This window comes from Tiliqua scincoides, chromosome 10 (genome assembly GCF_035046505.1).
Source record: "Tiliqua scincoides isolate rTilSci1 chromosome 10, rTilSci1.hap2, whole genome shotgun sequence".
NCBI lineage: Eukaryota > Metazoa > Chordata > Lepidosauria > Squamata > Scincidae > Tiliqua > Tiliqua scincoides.
In genome coordinates this window covers 1,362,467-1,381,882 of record NC_089830.1, presented here as the reverse complement: position 1 = coordinate 1,381,882, position 19,416 = coordinate 1,362,467, and the positions used below count along the sequence as shown (strand labels likewise).

At 48.0% G+C, this 19,416-nt stretch overlaps 1 protein-coding gene across 8 annotated transcripts in view; it reads left to right on the top strand.

The window, feature by feature from the left end:
* The first annotated feature begins 13,071 nt into the window (after nt 1–13,071).
* The window catches only part of ADGRB2 (adhesion G protein-coupled receptor B2), a 184,609-nt gene continuing 178,264 nt past the window's right edge, over nt 13,072–19,416 (top strand). For 6 of the 8 annotated variants that reach the window (XM_066638039.1, XM_066638035.1, XM_066638038.1 and 3 more), the window contains exon 1: nt 13,150–13,232. The gene's annotated coding sequence lies outside the window, so the exon portion shown is untranslated. Of the gene's footprint in view, nt 13,233–19,416 lie in introns of all 8 variants that reach the window. The other 2 variants (XM_066638040.1, XM_066638041.1) reach the window with 1 other exon arrangement.

Here is a 19,416-nt window from a genome sequence, read left to right as displayed (position 1 = left end):
TCTCTGAGGCAGCTGCTTCAGTTGACCTCATGGATGGGCCGGCCCTGGTGATGGAAATAAGGGGTCTCAGTGTCTACATTAAGCAGAGTTTATAAAGCAGCAGACCCTTTCCCCTGAAGCAGCCCACCAAGCCCTGCTAGATCACTGCTGATAATGAAATAAGAGCAGAGGCCAGGTGAAAAAAAGATGTCAGAGGGGAAAAAATTACTCGTAGTTCACAAGCAAAGGCATCTTTGTTGGCTGTGCGGATCCTAGACTTAGGGAATCCTAGAGCTGTTACTTTTGCATGGGTGTGTGAGACTTCCTGGCAGGGCAGACTCCATGTGGCTAGTCAGACCTCATAGAGAGAGGTTGGCATGCTTAGGAGGAGGAGGAGGAGGAGGAGGAGGAGGAGAGAGAGAGAGAGAGAGAGAGAGAGAGAGAGAGAGAGAGAGAGAGAAGGAAGTCAGGTAGAGAGACACCCCCACAGATCAGAGAGGGTCTGGGACAGGTAGTGTTTTAGACCTTTGGACAGTACAATGCCCCCTGGCATCTGTAGGTAAGCTCCATGCTGCCTATTTTCCAAAGTTTCAAATGTTGGGAGATGACCAGGCTGTCTCTGTTAAGCGAAATCTTCTGAATAACAATCTGGCTGTAACAGCAATTCCAGAAACAAAAGGGTCTTTGTTTTAAACAAACACATTCATCTGGGCAAACTGGAGTACCTCTAATCTCAATTTCTCATTTTCTTTCTTTCTGGTAAAAATGCCTCTTCCACTTTTCACCAGTGATTTGAGAGCCATTTACGATAAAACAAATCAAGAACATGCTCAACCTTTGAAATAAAATCAAGGAATTCAAGAAAATGAATCCCCAAGGGGGAGGAAAAAAGCTTCAGGAATACAACATGACTAGCAATCTAAGCTGCACTGGTGTCTTAATCTGTCTGCAGAAGGCCAGAAGGGAAGGTGGGAAATGGGGTGCCAGTAGAAGGGCATTCCATGGATCTGGTGATCAAGAAGACCTTGTGGAGACCAGCCTAGCCTTGAAGTAGAAGGGGTCTTGAACCAAGGCTTCCTCTTCCAAGTTGACCTTAGATTGCAGGAAGGTTCATACCATTTGATGTGGACTGTCATGCAGAATGCAATGAAACAAACCTCATTTAAATATCTGTATTCTATCAAAAGCTATAGCCAAATAACCAGAAAAGGAAAACACAACTGCTTCATGTGACAAAAAGTGGATTTTTATAACTCAGAACTGACCAATGAGACGGATTGTTCCAAGAGCCAATGAGGTGTTATGATGACACAGCAGGGAACCTGTCAGGTCTTAGTAGGAGTCAGTTCTCATTTCCATGCATCAGAGCTTATACTAGAACACAAGCCTAGGCTTGTCTACTCAGAAGTATGTCCCATTGCATTCAATAGGACTTACTCCCAGGAAAATGTGAATAGGATTGGGCTCTTATTCAGTTGTGTGTCATCAAGTTGGCCACTAGATTTTTTTGTTGGTTCCTGATTTTTTAGATGATCTGTACTGTGATATATTTAACTAACTAACTAACTAACTAACTAACTAACTAACTAACTAAGGGCCCAATCCTATCCAATTTTCCAGTGCTGGTGTAGTTGTGCCAGTGCAGTGTGCACTGCATGCTGTGGTGGAGGGGCAGTCCCTGGGGCCTTCTTAAGATATGGGAACATGTGTTCCCTTACCATGGGACTGCATTGTGGTTACACCAGAGCTGGAAAGTTGGATAGGATTGGGCCCTAAATTATTTATTTATTTAAGTTAACGGGGATTACACCAACCCCAGTGCTGCCGCTGCATTTCAGCTGTGCACGTGATCTTCTAATTTCTTAAAAGGTCTGCTCTGGTCTGGTCTGGTCTGGTAGAGGAGGAGGTTGATCATGGGGTAATGCAATGAGCTCTCGCACTGGGTGTCACAAACCCTAGTGACGCTTTTGTCTTCGCTTCCCCTTTTATCTTCACAAAAACCCAGTGAGGTCGTTCCAACTGAAAGTGAGCTTCATGTTTCAGTGGAGCGTCCTCAATCTACTACCTGAGGCAAGTGTCTCAGCCTCCCTCCTGGATGGGCTACTTAGATTTAGCCACTTAGATCTCTGTGGCTAAACATCTGCTTTATAGAAGCTGCAGTTGTTTGCAAATGAGTGTTTTATCTTCTTTTTAAAAAACAACAACAAAACAACAACAACAACGAAGCACTGCTAATCAGCCTTAGAGTGAACCAACCTTCTGGTTTGACTCATTGAGCAGCCTGGAAAGAGTCAGGATAAATCTGTGGCCTTGTCGATATTTTTATTCAAGCTGAACAAGTTGTCCGGGCTGAATGTATAATTGCAGAGGGAGGCATTCCAGGCTGCTTTTAAAAATGCAACCTCTAAATTGATTTCAGTGTGATGGTAATGATGCAGACCGAGGCTGTGTTAACTTCTAGGTATGTAAGAAGGGTTCCCTGGTTTTTTTTTTTTCCTTGCTGGATATTCCATCTACCTTATCGGACCAGAGCTAATGCCATCTACTTATCTGTTTGCAAAGTCAAAGCCCCCTTTTGGCCAATCCTTTTTCTGATGCTTTTCAGCAGACAAAGGAGACATCAGATTAAAGCCCAGAACATGTAGACGAGCGGGTAAAGAGTGGGCTTGCCAATTTGTGCTGCAAATCAGATAAACTTGACGGGGGGGGGGGGAACCCTGCAGTAAATGAAGGCTGCAGTTACTGGCAGCCAGAACTCTGGTTTCAGTTGCACTAAGCCTTCCTTAGCTCTTGGCTCAGCTGCTGAGATGTTATGGAGTGTAGTAGTAGTAAACCTTTAATTGCATAAATACATCTGTAACAAATTCTACAAAACAATGACACCAAAAAGCATGCAGCACAAGCGACACACATCAAGGAAAAACCTATCCACAAAGATTATGGAGTGTTTATGAACATTCCAGCTGCTCAGAAGTGTTAAAAACCGTCAACGTATGCAGTGGTGTAGTGAGATGGGGTGGGTGCAAAGCACTAAGTTTTGCAGGGACAAAATGCAAAATGCAGGTGAATGCCAGGAAAGAACCAGAGAAGAGGCAAAGAGTGTGCTCCCCCTACCCAGAATGCCTCCAAAGGGGAGGGGCTGCTTGCATGTCTCAGTGAGGAACCCTGCAAAACTGGGCAGCTAACAATCTTTTTAAAAAATTACAATAAATAGAGCTACAAAAAGTTAATAATAAGAAAACTTCAGTGATAAAACTGGTAAAAACACTAAAACAGAGGCCCCCCCCCAAGAAAAAACAACCCCAAAAGCATAACCCAAATTATTCACTTTAGAAACAGGTGGGGGGATACATTACCTCTATTGAGAGAGTAATTTGTCCCCAGATCTGACAAGGTTTTTTGTTTGAACTGTTCTGTGGTGAGGGAGCTGCCCGTGGTGCTGAAACTGTCATCCTGGCACACTTGACCTGCCTCTCCTAGTCCCTGACTCATGTGTCCTCTTTCAGTGGCGTAGCTAGAGGGGTGCAAAGCACTAAGTTTTTCAGAGAGTCTCACTGTGGTGTGCAAACAGCACCTCTTCCCTTTGGAGCCTCCTCCCAGATGGTGGGAGCAAAACAGATGTTGCCATGTTGCTCCCACCATTGGGAATGGCTCCGAAGGGGGGGGGGGGTAGGGGCTGCTTGCATGCCATGGTGAGGCACCTGAAAAACTTAGTGCTTTGCACCCCCACTAGCTACACCACTGCCTGCTTCCATCCCAGTGGATGGTAAGAAGTATACTGTAAAATGGCACCTAGCCCTTGGATCCTTTGCTAGACCTTCTACCTAAATACCTGTCGTGTTGCTGTTGCACCAATGTGGAGGAGAACAATGGTTAAACTCTCCCTCTTCGTCCAAATCCCTCCTCAGAAGCTGCTCCAGTGAAGGGTTTAGCTCAATCCTTGAGGCTTCATACACCACTGAAATAAAGTCCGAGGATATATAATTGCAGTTGGCTCACATTCACCCTACCCTTTGCCTCTTCCTCCTTCTTTTTGTTGTCTTCTACAATGGTATAATTTTGTTCATGTTGTCCTCAGTGGAGTCAATAGAGAGCGCAGGGGGTGTAGACCACACCAGGTGACACCACACCACTTTGAGGTGTGTGACACCACTAGTGTCCAAAATTTTGGAAAAAAATGAGAAAATTTGTATTTATGAATAATGTCATCATGTTATGTATCGTTGGAAAGGTAATTACATGCAGAATACAATGAAATTAGCCATGTTGAATTATCTGTATTCTGTCAGATGCTATGGCCAATTAACCATAATTATAGCTCAAAACCAGCCAATGAGACAGACTGTTCTGAGGGCCAATGAGGTGTTATGATGACACAGCAGGGAACTAGTCAGGTGTTACTAGGAGTCAGCTCTCATTTCCTTGGATCAGAGCTCATAGTAGAACTCTTATACAGTTGTATGAGTGTCATCAAGTTGGCCACTGGTTTCTTTGTTGGTGACTGATGTGTTTGACCTGGACTGATATATATTAAAATAAATAAAATGAATTGGGGGGGGGGTGACACCAACCCTAGTGCTGCCACTGCATTTCAGTTGTGCATATGATATTCCCCTGGGGGCTGGGGATAAGAATAGGCCCTCAGTTGGGCTGTACTTGTCGTAAGAGGTGACTCAACAGCCAGCCACCGGGTAGATGGGACTCGTCAGCCTGGGAAGGCAGCTCATCTGAGAGAAGGAAAACTCTGATCCCAAACCTCCACTGCCTTGTGGCTACATCCAGTTATGGAAAAGGCTTCAGGAGTCAACCTCGAGGCAAAATCCGGAGCCGGAGTCCCTGAGGCAGCTCATGGCTGAACACAGTCACGTTCTGGCAACTCCTGCGACGTCGCTGGAACCAACTGTATTGGCCTCTGCCTTTCCATTGGACCATTTCAGCGACGTGGAGAGGGGGGATTTGCTGCATGGGTAACAGCCTATCCTCCATACCTACTTTACCCAGGCTTTGCGCACTGGAGAGGACACTCTGTTCCAGAACACTATTCAGAGTGTGACACCATAGTCTTCCGAGACTGAAGGATGCCAACAAGATGATATTGTAATTTCTTCTGTATGATGTGGTACAGGAGGAGGTCCATTATGGGAGTGATGTAATAAGCTCCCACACCAGGTGATGCAAACCCTAGTATCTCTGGATGTCTTTAGGGCAGGGACCTCTCCTCCTTTTCATTAGGATGCTCTGCAAACCATCCTTTCCCCTGGTGATTCTGTAGAATGCAATAAGCCGCATTTTGCCAGCTTCTCGCAGTGCTCCACGACCTGAGATCCATTTTCAATTGAGCTACAGGGCATGCGGGTGACTAGGAATCCTCTGATTAGAATGCCCAGGAAAAGGAGGGACCAAGTCTCATAAATTAACTTTAAGTGACTTGTTGAGATGCTTCTGTGGGGTGCAGCTTGCTTATTACTTTTCCCATCAAAAGAGATGAACTCGAAAAACAATTTCCCCCTTTTATGGTTTCACTGGACTCCCCCCCCCCCCCCCCCCCGCTGACTTTTGCTTTTCATCACCAATTTTTACAAGGATTATGGGCTGTGGGGAGGAGGGGGACAGGGCTATTCTCAGCATATGAAATCCTTTCCTGAAATGGGGAACACCTCAATACATGTTGTTGCTTGAGAACATTGCACAGCAAGTATTTCTGGGTTCCCTGCAGAATATGGCTGGGATCGAGAGTTGTGAAAATGTTCATTGCACCCCTGACTATGTTGACACATCCCATAGGCCTTTATTTGTAACCATGGTTTTAAAGCTTGATATTGGAGAGCTCTCTCTTAAACATTTGCAGGCCAAAGCACACTCAAATGGAATAAGACGCCATTCTTCCCTCGCCATATTTCTTCCTTTGCTTGCCTAATCTTCATCAAAGTGCACGAGCCCCCAGTTCAGAAATCAGACCCCACATGTCCTGTCAAACGGAGTCACCTTGAGGGCGCTCCTACAGCAAGAAGCATCCAGGCCAAGAGGCAAACCAACTAAGGGCCCAATCCTTATCAGCAGCTATCTGATTTTAGAAGAGCCTCAGGGCTTGAGGCAATTTGATCTTTCCATCATCTGTGTTTTCATTTCAAGCTCTGCAGGACCCACCAGAAATGGGGTCAAGATCCACCAAGTGGGTCCCAACCCACAGTTTGAGAAATGCTGAACTAACCAAACCAAAATTCTGAAGCATTCTGGAGCCTGTTTCAGTCTATCATCCATTTATGAGAGTTGATGTCATAGAGTGGCTAAGCAACAGAGTTCTGGTTTGAATCTCACTTTTGCTATGGACCCATGAGGAAGCCTTGGGTGAGCCACTCTCTTTTGGACTCAGTGCTTTCTATCCACTATCTGGGGTTAATAATACTGACAGCACAGTTCTATGCATGTCTACTCAGACATAAGACTGTTGAATTCAAGGAGATGGGCAGTCCAATCCTGTCTCCCACCATGCTTTGCAGTTGATGCTCTGCAGCCATGCTGACAGAGTGCATGTTATGTGCTATGTTGGGGGTGTGTGTGACTAGATTAGAGAGGTAAGTCATGATATTTTTTATTTACCTCTCCATAGGTCACCTGGCTGTCAGTGGGTCTACTTGGACCAACACTGGGCCAGGAAAATGGAGACAGAACCTGGCATGCGCTGCTGAGATCCACCTCCTCCTGTCCCCTGCCCTCCTCACTCCTGGCCCCGATCCTTCCCTGAACTTTTTGCGAACCACCCAGGACCTTCCCCCACCAGCCCCTTACCTGCTCTAATGAGGCTGGGTTCATCTCTGGCAAGTGTATGAAACCTCTGGCTGTTTGGGCCAGAGGCTTCAGCTCAACATTTACGGTGGTGCAGCAGCAGATTTTGAGATGTGTTATCAAAAATGCTTAAGAGTATTGAACCATTAGGGTGCAATCCTATACACGCTTACCTGGAAGTAAGTCCCATTGAAATCAATGGGACTTATGCCTGAGTAGACCTGCATAAGCTAACACAGTCTCAGGTAAGTGCGTATAAGATTACAGCCTGCTTTTACCTTACAACAGAGGTCAACAACCTTCTTCCACATAGGTGCCAAACATGGGGTCCGCCAACAGGAAGAATGCATGCATATTTTATGCGTATGTGCAAATCTCCCAATTAGGTCATAGAGCTAAGAAAAAAGAGATTGGTGCTGCACAGAGAGATGCAGGCCCAAACAGAGAATGATACTCAAAGGAAGATTTTGCCCTTGATCTGCTGTCATTGTAAGCCTTATAGAGATAAATTGCAAACTTAAATTCTGTTTTAGGACCACCGTGGGCCAGGGGGATATATCTTTTTGGCACTACCAGCAAGACAATTTCAGGTGGCAAGCTGGATTTGGCCCACATAGAGTAGGTTTCCTACCCTTGCCTTAGAGGTGCTTGTAAAGGCTCCATCAAGATAATACATAAGAAGCCTTTGGCCCATCCAGAAAGTACTATATAAATGTTAAGGATTATTTAATGGTATACAATACATTCAAAAATATTTAAATTGAAATAAGACCCTTGCAGTGTGGTAGTCTATATATTGCTGTTGCATTCTGTTAACCTCAGATAACAGGTTAATAGGCCGCACGATAATGACCGAGAAGACAGCACCCACCCTTTAAAATAACTAGGAAGGTTGGACCTTCCTAGGAAGGTTGGACCAGAGCCTCTGAGATTAATTTTATCGGGGGAACAAAATTTATTTGGGGCCCCTTCTCCATTGGATCATAATTTCTAAGAATTACAATAAATGAAATCATGTAGGTTTACTCAAAATGTGAACGCTAATTTTCACACACACTTTGCAAACATTTTATGAGATCCCAGGACATTTTCAGCTTCCCTCCTTTGGCTCTTGGTCTTCCTTTTTGACCCAAGGCGCAGGTACAATGCACCTCCTGCACCCCCCATCTCATGGGTCCTGGAGAGATAGGAAAATGTAAGATCCAGGAATATTTCAGGCACTTCCTTCGGCTCCTGGGCTCCCCTTTTGACCCTGAACTTGGGTACAATTTACCCTTGCAGCCCTCTCTCATGGGCTCTGGTTGGACCTACTCAGGCCCACCCTGAATTCCACCCTACCCTGGTCCACTGTTGTTGATACTCTCATCAACGATCAGCTTTTAAGCAACCCCACAATTCTCCAGAATGCAGTTTGAAAAGGATAAATCTCGAACCTGGTTTAACCATCTTTGGTAGAATTTCATCTCCAACCTGATCTCCAAGAGTCTTTTGTAAGAAAGTGAAGACTCGTATGCCCCATTGTCCAAGAGGCGTATAGATAGATCTAGTTATTATTGCCTTAAAAGACAGGCCTCATTTCCCCTCCTTCCCACACTGCCCTGGTCTTATAACCTTCCCAAGTGCACTTGCTATTCTAATTACAACCTTTTTGTGCGGCCACGGTTCGATTCGATCTGCCGCGCCATGGAAATTTGCATTAATTGGTTCATAATGCATTGCTAGGAACTTTTAATTTCCTTACGGGCGATGGAAAGCATCACTTGAGAGAGGACATGGAAAAGGTTAGGTTCCGGTCGTGTGGGTGCATCCGATTCAAAATTGCAGAGAACTGCGATGAAGGATGGTTTTTTCTTATGGATATCCCACCAATTGCCACTAGGGGGCAGGTCCTAAACTTCCCCCCAAAAAACCCACAACACCAAACAAAACACCACCCTGAATAGCAATTCCACATAAACATGAGTTCTTCAAAGCAAGCCCCACTGAGCTCACTAAAACTTAACTTTCAAGGAATAGGACAAAGTGTCACCATCTAGTTGACCTGGAAGATAATTATGTTAATTGAGATCTCTACTCATCTTCCTTTGTGTTGATGATATTTAATGTGCCATGGCTCTTTGGTCCCTTCCTTCACAGGTCTGGGCCCACCTGTGCAGACTGTGATAAGAAAGCATTGTTTCTGGTTCAGTACTTAAGTTAATGAACTCAGCAGTCAGGGGCAAATGGCTTTCTCTGTCCTTCTTCTTGTAAATGGTCGCTGAACTCTGCATCATCATGTTTGCTGAGTGTACTGCTATTCTATCATCCCACGATTCACCTTTTGCAACCCCAGGGGTGCATATCTTCATGTCAATGAAGGGCCGGCCCATTCATGAGGTCAACTGAGAATGTTGTCTCAGGCAACAGATTAGCAGAGGGGCATCAACCTCTATCGGCCTACTCAGCTCAGCTACTACTACTATTACTCCTGCTTCCTGTGTTGGAAGAGGGGGATCGGGGGGAAGAGGAAGAGTGGAGGAGACTGGTGAGCATCAGATGCTTTTTTTTTTTTTGGTAAAAGTTCCATGTTGTGAACTGTGCCTAGTTCCTCAGTTACCGTGCACCTGAAGCAAGACCACCCCATGACTTCCTGCTTCTGCTGTCCTTCCTCTTCCTTGGGTTAAAAAAAAAAGGAAGGGACTAGAAGAAGAAGCATGTGTAGGGACTGAGTGCTGAGTCAGAGGCGTCAGACTCAAGTCAACACCCAAGTCATTGACACAGGTGACTCGAGTCTGCACAAGTCAGCAAAAAAACATGTGTTTCTGTGACTCGGGCACGAGTCACCTGACTCAAGTTCCCACCCTTGACACTTCTGAATCGACTTCATTTTCCTATTCCTTTTATAATCCAGGGAGCAGAAGGAGGAGAAGCAGTATGGGTGAGTTGAGGCAGGTTGCCAGCTTGCCACCTGAGGCAGTCTCATGGATGGGTGGACTCAGAAATAGATACAGAAGTTAAAGTATCACTGCAAACAACCAGTACCCTCTAAATCTGGGGTAAAGCTTAAATATTGCAATATTGTTTTGGGGTGTATTTTTTCTTTTTGCTTATGAATTTTTGTAATGTTAAATACATTGTTAGGCAAGAAGCAATTCTTGTACCTTAATTGCCGCTATAGCCGGACACACTCGCAGCTTATCAGTATAGAGTTATTAGGGGGCATTTTCTTGCTAATGCAGTTTCAATGCATCACTATTTGCATATATTAATCCCTGGGTAGTCCCCATATTATGCACTTATTAATTGCATTTATGAGGATATAGCTATATGATTGTGTGCGAGTCTTTCTCTGCTAATTGCTTTTAATTACAGTTTCTTTCTCCCCCTGTTTATTACCAGATAGACACTAATTTTGCCATTATTGGTAGCATACACTTAACCACAGGATGGCGGCTCAGCTAATGATGATTTTTTTTATACCCCTTTCATCAATAAAGAGAAAAGTGCTTCTTTTGTAATTAATTGATTCATCAAAAGCTCAAAAACTCCAGAAGGCCAGTGGGACATCACAGAGCCGTTCTGACGTAGCCCAGTAGAGGGCAGCAGTGCACATAAGAAAAACCCTGTTGAACTGACCCAAGGTCATGGAGACCCAGGTTGATTCCAGCCACTGCAGAGAGCTAGGGGAAGTTTTAGGGGAAGTTTGGGGGAAGTTTTCAAGCCCCAAGTGGCAGCAATGCTCTCCCCATTGTTTGCCCCAGCATCTCATATTCAGATCGACTGCTTCTCAGCACAGAGACTCTGTTGAACTATCACGGCTAACCACGCTGTTGGCTGTGAAAAATTGCACCCATTTCTCAGAACCAAAAGATACTGGCTGCCCCCAAATATTGCCAGTCTTTTCAAATCAAAATTTGATCTTAGTTCTTACCTCCTATGTGTTGGCAACCTTCAGTCTCGAAAGACTATGGTATCGTGCTCTGAAAGGTGGTTCTGGCACAGCGTCTAGTGTGGCTGAAAAGGCCAATCCGGGAGTGACAATCCCTTCCACACCGGGAGCAAGTGCAGTCTGTCCCTGGTCTGTCTCCCTGGCTATGGGCCTTCCTTCTTTGCCTCTTAGCCTCAGACTGTTGGCAAAGTGTCTCTTCAAACTGGGAAAGGCCATGCTGCACAGCCTGCCTCCAAGCGGGCCGCTCAGAGGCCAAGGTTTCCCACTTGTTGAGGTCCATCCCTAAGGCCTTCAGATCCCTCTTGCAGATGTCCTTGTATCGCAGCTGTGGTCTACCTGTAGGGCGCTTTCCTTGCACGAGTTCTCCATAGAGAAGATCCTTTGGGATCCGGCCATTATCCATTCTCAAGACATGACCGAGCCAACGCAGGCGTCTCTGTTTCAGCAGTGCATACATGCTAGGGACTTCTTACCTCCCTGGCACTACAAAAGCCCTACTTCTCCTGCTCTGTGGCCTGCTGGATTCCTCTCTGTCAACAGCAATACACTCCTCCTGAGTCCTGACCCTATTCCCCTAGTGAACCCTCCCCCCCATCCAAAGTGACAGTTCATTTCCATCACAACAGTTGTCCCAGTGACCAAGTTCTCCCTTTGACCTTTGCCTTCTGAAGGTTTGTGAACATTCCATGACATCAGAGCAGCCCAGCCAACGGTTGTGATTTCGCTGCTGGCTCGTGGCAGCCACTTGATACATTCAGTGAAGTAGGTTAGGTGGAGAGAGAGCGCCCAATAAACTCTGTGCACCCAAAGGCACCCAATAAACTCTGTGGCCGGGCATTGATTGACCCTGAGTGTCCCCATGTCTAGTCTGATGCTCTAACCATTGCACCACACTGCCTTTAAAGGCACCTGACCAAAGGGCCTCCTTAAACTCAGAGTCTGGGGTATTCTACCTCTTGCTGTAACATCAGAGTAAGTCTCTCTAGTTGCCTGGGTGAAGCTTCTTCTGCTTCCAGCCTCGGATCTGCCCAGGACTTCCTTAACAGGTTTTTCCAAGCATGAGTATCATAATCTGCTCCTATGCACTGTTACTCAGAAGAAAGTTCCATTGGGTTCAGTGGAGCTTACTCCTGAGCAAGCATGTGCAGCTGCAGCAATTCAATCTCAGACTTCCCTCCACAGGTGACATTTTTAGATGTGCACCTGAGGTGTTGGGGCGGGGGCAGCTACGGATGTAAGGTGGGAGGAAGGAGATGGAATTGCTGGGTCCAAGTATCTGGCAATGGATGAGGCCGGGCAGTGGTAGGAAGACTCCCTGCCCCCCCCCATGTTTCCTGAAGAAGGTCTCAGGTTCAATCAATTGCATCTCCTCTGCAGAGTCCAGACTGTGACTGAAGAGTCCTGAGTTCCCACCCCTATGCTGGACCTTTGGCCCAGCCACTTCAGTTCATTCTTGCCCACCTCACAGGGTCGTTGTGAGAACAGAAGGTGCCAGTGGGGAGGACAACTGGCCATGTCTGTTCCCAGGCGCCTGGCCCTCTTTCAGAACGCACCTGTCCCACCAAGGCCCTGGCAGGGCTCCTAGCTTCATTCCCGCCACCCTAGTGCAGGTTGGTGGTATAGACCCTCCCTCTTCTGCCTGGGTCTCTTTCCAGACTGTGAGCCCCTGGGGGCAGAGACCTGCCTGTCCTAAAGCGCCATGCCGAGGCTGTAGAGCAAAAAACCAACAACGCCCAAAGCGAATGCCCCCTCCCGGACTCTAGGATTGGCTGTGGCTCCGTCGCAGCGGCCGCCTGGCGGCCAAACCTGGATGCCCTCTTCGCGTAACGTGTGAATGGGCTCTGGTCTTGCGCGTGGATAGCTGCAGCCTTCCCAGAACGTCTGAACGGCAACTCTGGCGCACGGGGAGGCTGGGATCTGGCCGGGGCCTCCTTAAAGCCCCCCTCCCCCTTCTGCTCCCCCCCTCTCTTTTTCCGCGCAAACTCTTCGCCATGCCTGCTGCTCTCGGCATCACACGCACTCCGGAGCCAGCCCTGCAGGAGCCGGAGCGGAGCGGAGCGAGCCCAGCCCAGCCCAGCCCAGCTGCTGCTGCAAGGGGAGGCGGCACGAGGCGGCCCCGGGCCCGGAGGATGCGAGAGGCTCCCCCGCAAGGCTCCCACAGCAGCCCCAGCACCCCTGGGAGACGCCGTGCCGGGGACCAGCCCGAGGAGTAGGGAGGGGGGAGCTTCCCCCCTCCCCGGTTTTTACTGGGGGGGAGACTTTTCCCCATGCATTTCCCCCCCCCCTCTTTGCATGAACCCGGGCCACCATCCTGCGCACACTCTCCGGGGAGCAAGCCCCGCTGGATCCAATGGGGCTTACTTTTGAGTAGACCCGCTCCGGCTGGAGCCGGAAGGCGATCCTGCTTGCGAGGAGGGCCCATTTTCTTGGCCCCCCCACCTTTGAATACGCCCCCCTCCCCCACCCAGGGGATGGCAAACTTCGGCTCTCGGGGTGCCTCATCTTCGGAGATCTTAAAGTCCTGCTGAGTAAAGAACAGGTAAGGAAGGAGGGGGAGGGGGCGAGCCGGGACCCCGTCCCTTCTCGGAATGCCAGCAAGCGACCCCCCCCCCCCGCCTTGACATCCAACCAGGCAGCCCAGTCGCTTCTGCCCAAAGTTGCTGCAATTCGCCGGGCTTGCAAGGAACGGATTGCAGAGAGGAAGGAGGGAGCCCCCCCCGCCAGCGTCCTCCCACCCCCCAATTCCCCTCTGCTTTGCAAAGAGGTTGAAGCCTCTTGAAAAACGATGCAGCCCCCCTCTGTCGCTTCCTACACCTGCTTGCAGTGCCAGCAGTCAGGGGCAAAAGAGGCATTTATCTCCCCCCCCCCCCCATGGACCAAGTTTGAGCCTGTCTTCGAGGCTCCGGGGTTCGTGGGCTGCTTTCCAGCTGCTGTTCCCCCCTCCCGCACTTATTTTAATACTGATTCCTTTTTTTGCAAAAGAGGAGACCCCCCCCTCAAAAAAAAAATGGATGAGAGGACTTGGAAGTTTTCAGCTGCTCCTGCTATGCAAGTGACAGCTCGGGGAAGGCGAGAAGGGAGAATAAGCACCCTCTTGTATCCATCTCCCCCCCTTCTTCTTGCAGGAAGGAGGAACATACAAGTGTCCGGTTCTTTTCATCTCTCCCCCCCCCCTTTTCCCTCTGCTGCATTTGGGATTGCTTGCATTCAAGGGGGAAAAGGCTCCCCCCCACCATCCCGTGCATCTGCCCCCCCCCAACCTCCCCCACCCCCGTTGCTGGCTTCTTCACACGGTGCAAAATCACAGGGATTGTGAATCGGGAGATCTCAAGAAGGGCTTTCAGGAGGGCTGGGTGTCTGTGTGTGAATTTAGTGATGCAAAGGGGGGGGGGCGACACCAGGGAGATGTTTCCAGGAGGTGTCTTTCTCTACCCCTCCCTCCCGGGTGTGCAACTTCCCAGATTTTGAACCTCTGAAATGTGTGTGTCATCTGGAGAGACTTGTGTATTCCAGAGAGGTCATGATCATTGGGGGGGGGGGTGATTGAATTTAGGGTGTGTGTAGGCAAAAAGGGGGGGTCATTCTAGACATCACATCACCTAATGTCAGAAAGGGTGAGGGGGAAGAATAGCAGGCTCCAATCCTATACACACTTCCCTGGGAGTGTCAGCACCATTGCACCCAATGGGGGGCTTATTCCTGAGTGGACCTGCACGGGATCGGGCTGCCAGTCTCTCTCCGCGGAGTAGCTCCTTAGTGAGTTAAGTTGCAATCGGAGTAGGCAGCTCTTAGTACAGTAGTTTTCATTGCTCTCTGGTTTGCAAGCCGCAGTATTCCTTTGAGGGGGGTGGGAGAGAACAGAGTGGAGGAGGTGGCTTTCTTCTACACCCCCCTCCCCCCCAAAAAGAGAAGATTCAGAGTATGGAAGGCTCCAGCCTCGCACAAGGTGGGTGACAGAATGGTGGGGAAGGAGAAAGCTGGATTTATTAAAGCTTGACTTCAACTACAGGTTTTTTTTAAAACAAGGTACTGTAGTTTATTGTATACAGAAGTGTTCTCTGGCGCCCACTGCAGGAGAAAGGAGTAACGACACCTGGTGGTTACATTCAGCTGGCTTAAGGGGGGGCTGCAGTGTTAACATTAGTGTCTGTTCACAACTGTGGCCACGTCTTTGGTTTTGACCTGCATCAAAATTTGTGGACAGACACCCCCCCCCCCACTGAAAAGGATTGTGTTTTGAGGGGGTGGGGACATTCTGTCTGTGGGGTTTAATCCTTGATGGGCCATCCTTTCCACTGAATGTTGTTGCATAGTTGTTGAATGTTCACCCTTGGTTTTTGCCTGAACAAAATTTTACACACACACACACACACACACACACACACACACACACACACACAGATTTCATGAATGTTCTGAAGCAGATTGGAGTTTAATGTCTTGGGAAACTTCTGCTTGCCTAGCTTGAGTTCCAACTGCTTGGAGGTTTGTGTGTCTGAACATGCAACAGGAGGTGAAGCATGTCCTCAGATTTTAGATGCTTATCCTCTATGTCCTGCTGACCCCTCTGCTCACACGACTTCTGTGAGCCCATCCCATATTTTAGAGGTACAGAGTTTCACAGCTCTACTGGAGACTCACCCAAGTCAGAGCCTGAATACTGTATGTACATGTTTTTTTTTTTTAATTTACTTACTTACTTACTGTATTTCTACCCCACCTTTCTCCCAGAAGAGAATGTGGCTTGCAACAATTTCTTGAACTACAAAGAACATCCTCCCCAAATCACTAAGATTTTTAAAAAAAAATGAGATTGTAGTGCCTGAGGTTACATTGAGTCAAGAGAGAACTTTTCCAGCATTTGGGGGAGGGTGTATTTGAGTTGAGTTCTGATGAAAAGTGTCAGAAACTCCTCCCCCCCCTCTGGTTGATGGATGAAATAGCCATAGAGATTGATGTGCTTGGAGTTGTAAATAAAAGCCCAGTCCTGTTCCCTGATACCTAGAATCTCCCCATCTGGAACAGCTGTTGCTACACATGCTGGCCTGGAGAGCTTCTGTTTGGACAGATGACAACGCTAAGAAAGCGGGTGGGTGGGTGGGGGGGCTGTGTGCACAAATGCATGCCGGAGACAGTGAAAATGTGCATTTAGATGCTGGTGGAGAGGTGTAGCGATGAGTCACTTGGTTGCATCTGTTGTTGTTTTTCTCACACTGTGGGTTCATATTCTCCTTTGGTGCCCTTTCGCCCTTCCCTCACCGCAGGTAGAACTGGGGCTCTTGTTGGGATTTCTGAAGATACTTTGCTGGCAATGGGAGGGGGATTCAATGCCTGTTGACTTTAGAGTCTGGTTGTACCCCACTGCGTTTATGTAATTAATGAGCATCTATGCAGCATCTAGAAGAATTTCTCCAAATGGGTTAGCCACAAAATATGATATTTCTTTACTCAGCATGTGATTAGCCTATGGAACTCCTTGCCACAGGATGTGGTGATGGTGTCTGGAGGAAAAGACCATCAGAGGTTACAAACCATGATGGGTATGTGCAAACTCCTGGTTTTAGAAGTAGGCTATCTCTGAATGCCAGATTCAAGGGAGTGGCAACAGGATGCAGGTCTCTTGTCTCGCTTGTTGTCTTGTGTGCTCCCTGAGGCATCTGGCGGGCCACTTTGAGATAAAGGGAGCTGGACTAGAGGGGCCCTGGACCTGATCCAGCAGGGCTCTCCATATGCTCTTATGGTTCATGCAAAGGAACTCTGGGAGAGGGACATTTCTGTGTGTGTGTGTGTGTGTGTGTGTGCGCGCGCGCACCTTCTGCAGATACCACCAGAGATAGCAGCTGTGGGCAAGGAATGAGAGTCCAACAGTCGGTCCCCCAAGTCATGCCTCTTTTGAAGGGCAAGTCAGTTACACAGCCCCCTCACGCCCACCAGTGCAATATCAGCCCAGCCACTTCCATTTCCAAAATGCCTTGTCAACTGGGGCACTGTCATGTGGTCATCATGGCAGAGGGGCCAACCTGCCATACTGTCAAGGGCCAGTTGTTGGAGCTCTGGTGTAGTGGCTAAGAGCAGGAAGTCATGTGCCTCAAGACAGGGTTGGCCTATCCAAGAGGCCAACTGAAGCTGTTGCATCAGGCAGCAGTTTGGTGGTGGTGGAGGGTGCTTTCCCCTGTCCACCTTCTTGCCTCCACTGTTCCTGCTTCTTCTCCTTTCACATCTTGGGCTGGAAAAGGAAGAGGGGGGCAGAGAGTTAGAGGAAGTGTGGAGGGGAGGACAGTGCTGCGTTCTTGGAGAGTGGGAGGGGCAGAGACTAGCACACCATGGGAGGGGGAAGCATTTGCCTGCTGGACCAGGAGGTCCTGGGCTGGCCCTGTTTCCGGCCCCCAGTTCAAATCTCCCCATAGCTGTGCTGAGCTTTCAGCCTCATCCCCCTTCTAAAAACAAATGAGGATAATCAATCTGGGCCATTCTTATAGAGTCACTGTAAGGTTTACTGAGATGGTTTTTCTTTAGGATACTTATGTAGTACTATTCAGATTTTTTTTAAAAAAGTGCTCAAAATGGTGTGCATAGTAAAGGAACTGGGAAGATGGTTCCCAGTTCTGAAGGAGTTTCCCATCTCAAGAGAAGCTGAAAGGAGACCCCAGCAGACAGCCACTGGGAGGGCTGCTCTTCGGAGATAAAGAGGGGCAATTGTGTTCTGCCTGCTAAATCTAAGAGGTCAGCACATGAAAGGTGACTTTTTGCCCACTGAGCAAGAGTAATCTGAGCTCACCGTGGCTAGTTTGGAATGGATGGCTAGTGAATTGGATGAATTGGATGGCTAGTGACATTCACCGTGGCTGAGCCCAGACGGCAAACTCACAATGTTCTAAGAAGGGCTTTTTGAAAAGCCTATAGATTCTTCTGGGCTCAGATTGAAGGAGGCTTCCCTGGAGAACCAACTTCCTTGCACAGCCTGGAGCAGAGGTGTCCCTTCTCTTCCTAACATGGAAAGAGTGTGGACTTGCCCTATGGTATGGACTTTCTCCCTATGGCCAGACCGTAGTCCCACAGGCCTGACCAGATATGTTGGGTTGAAAGGGAAGAAGCTGAAGTGGTGGTGGAGAAGGGTAGTTGAAAGGCAAGTTCCTTATTTGGATTTGGATCCTAAGCACATTCTCCTGAGAGTAGGCCCCATTGAAGACAACGGGACTTACTTCTGTGTAGATAAACATACCTTGTGCTCCAAGTTACTTTCACGGGGGGAGGGCGGGGGCAAGACATGGTCTACCGATGATTGGTTCGTGTAATTCAGTCTTACCTGCACTGAATGGTAGGAACTCTCCAGGACATCAGACAACAACAACAACAAATTCAGAATTAACCCCTGCTAATTGGGTAAGAGGCACTTTTTCAAGTGGGTGCTCTTTTTTTTAGCAGGGGGAGAGTAACTGGCCCACCTCACCCCAGCACTGTCTGTTCTAGTGGCTGTCTGCTGGGATTCCTTTGCATCTTTTTAGATTGTGAGCCCTTTTGGGACAGGGAGCCATTTAGTTATTTGATTTTTTCTCTGTAAACCGCTTTGTGAACTTTTAGTTGAAAAGCGGTATATAAATACTGTTGATTGATTGTTCAGAATTGTAATTCAGAATTGTGAAATGACCACTTGTTGGGTGGTTGTAAGGATAATCTCTAAGCTTTTAAAAGAGAATTGTCGACTTGTAACATATTTGCCATATTAGTCTTAAACCTTTCTCATTTCACATGCGCTTAGGTGTGCACATGTGAGGTGCGCTTAGTTTTTGAAGCAGCAAATCTTGGTTAGAATGTATTTGCAGTTGTTAAGGTCAGATTGGCTAGTGACCGTGCAGCCATTCCTTTAGACATGCCTTGGCTGGATTACTTGATTTACCTAGACTCAGTTCTCAGCCCCAAAACTTATTTTGAATGTCTCAACGAGAATTTAGCCATGGAAAATAAAATGAGCATTCTGAGCACGTGCAGAATGCCTGTCTTCCAGGTCAGCTTGAGCCCCAGCACCAGCTTCTTCTTAGAAATGCCCCACCATTAACAGCTCACTGATCTGCAGGCGTTTTTGATGCAGTCCCCCACTCGAGAAGCGTTATAATCTGGATTGTGCAAGTTAATCCGAAGCAGAGAGGAGATTAATGTGTGAGAGATCCTGCCATTGGAATAAAAGATCTCTGCGACCCTCTAACCACCCAGAGCTTTGCAGCGGGGAGGGACAGTGGATGTCCGAGGATGACTTGAGTTGCTTTGCTTCTTTCCTTGCAGAAGAAAAGTCAATTTAGAGGCTTCAGTGGAGTTGCATTTAACTCTGGTCTCAGCTGGCAGTGATCTTGGCAGCGTCTGAGTTTGCAGGCCAGGGCTCCTGATGGCAGCCCCCAGAAATATGTTGCTTGAGTGACCCCTTTTGCTTTTCTAGGTCATTGCTTAACTCTTTGCTCACTGAGACACGCGCTTGGAAATCCCTTCGGCATCATATCTGGGGACAGGACAGGAGGTTCTGTAGTTTGGGGAAGGACACCATAATGTATATCTACAAAACAGGACATGGAGGTGCCCTTAGTCGGTGGGCCTAGGGCCGGCCCATCCATGAGCCCAACTGAAGCTGCCCCGTCAGGCAGCAGATTGGTGAGAGGCTCTTCCCTGTCCGGTTTCTGGCCTCCACTGTTCCTCTTTCTACTTCTGGCCCTTGGATTGGAAAAGGAAGGAGG